Here is a 1,806-nt window from a genome sequence, read left to right on the forward strand (position 1 = left end):
GGCTGTGGGGAGTGGAGATCGAGCATCCAGTCGAGTGGCTGAAGAAGATGGTGCTCGACCACGAGGTCGAGTGGTAGGTCGAGTTGGTGAAGGAGAGGGTACTCGACCACGAGGTCGAGTGGTCAGTCGAGTGGTCATCTGAAGAGTCTGCTGGTGATGCTCGACCGCGCAATCCACTTGGTGATGAGGAGATGTGGTCGAGTGATCTTGAGAGGCTGGCTGCTGAGAGTGCTCGACTGTGCAGGTCGAGTGATACTGTTGGTTTTGCTCTGCTTCTCCCAATCTGCTCGCTAACAGCTCCAAATCACCTGAAAACACTCAAATATGCAACATGCATGCAAATCTATCCTAAACATGTAAAGTGATGACAAGTGATGAGAAATGGTATGAAACAATGACAAAATGATGATAAAGTGATGCTAAATGGATGCTTAAAACATGTGAAATATACACATATCAGTTCTACATTTAGCGGAGAAAGAGGCACAAGCTTGGCAGGTTGCTCAATCTGAGCTACATATTGACAACCAAGGTTCTTTAGATACTGTAACTCGAAATCGCGTGAGAGAGATTTCATTGGATTCCAGTTACTCCGGACATCGGTGTTTCGTGGATGGATCATGGAAAATGACTGATATTTTTTCAGGAACAAGGTGGTACTGTCCATCGGCAAATGGAGAGATGCCAACCATGGGAGCTGCAAACATCCGGCGAAGTCTATCCCACCTACATACAGAAGTCGAAGCTCTACTCTGGGCGATGAAGTGTATGATTGGTGCTGACAACCAAGATGTAGCTTTCTTTATAGACTGTTCAAATTTGGTGAAGATGGTGTCTTCCCCAACCGAATGGCCGGCCTTCTCAGTGTATTTGGAAGACTTGAAGAGTGACAAGGAAGAATTCTCTAATTTTTCTTTATCTTTAATTCCGCGTAGCGCAAATGTAAAAGCGGATAATTTGGCACAAAAAATTCGTACCGAACCGCATCATATCACTTATATAAACAACATTCCCCAGTATGGATGTCGGATTCACACACTCAAGTATTTTGTTAAGTAGGAAAGATTATTCTTGAGGGACAAAAATGAATAAGTAAAAAACCTCTAAATTGCTACAAAAATTGCTATAATATTTCTTTCTTTTGAGGAAGATCCCCTTTACATGGCCATTGGCCTTTATATTTATACTTAGAGAAACGACATTAAAATGAATAATTAAGTACAATTATTCCTTCTTAAATGTGTCCGTTTTGATTCCTTGATTTTAATGCTCAACGTTTGAATTTAAGTTGACTCTGATCTTCGTGGGCCTCGTCTTTTCGGCCCAAGCGTCCTTGAACCGTCTTACCCGTGTCTTCTACATCGAACTCATGTCACAATGCAGTCACTTCGGACTTTCGAAGTGGTGACAACCACTTCGACCGTTCCTTCGGCTCATGGATCCGATGGGCTTCATCCTTTATGGGCCATTATCTCGATTACGTGGCAATCTTTGGTTGGTCTCGTACTTCTGGTGCGGGATCCGACACCAACAATTAGACCCCAAGTTCTTCGAAGTGCTATTCCAATTCGGAGGACTTTAAATGCTCAAGTAGCCAAAGATTGCGTTCGAGAATCTTTCTGATTTCCCGCCGAAAATCTCATCACTCCTTTAATTTCGGCACTAGCCATTTTTAACCCAGTGACATCTGTCATCATTATGACCGTATATTGATTAATTACTATTAAAACGGGAAAACACCTTCCCACTTCCCACACAACTCCCGAGGCGGTTTCATCATTAGCTTGAGGTAACTTCTTTTCACCA

The sequence above is a fragment of the Arabidopsis lyrata genome, assembly GCF_000004255.2.
Source record: "Arabidopsis lyrata subsp. lyrata unplaced genomic scaffold ARALYscaffold_8, whole genome shotgun sequence".
NCBI lineage: Eukaryota > Viridiplantae > Streptophyta > Magnoliopsida > Brassicales > Brassicaceae > Arabidopsis > Arabidopsis lyrata.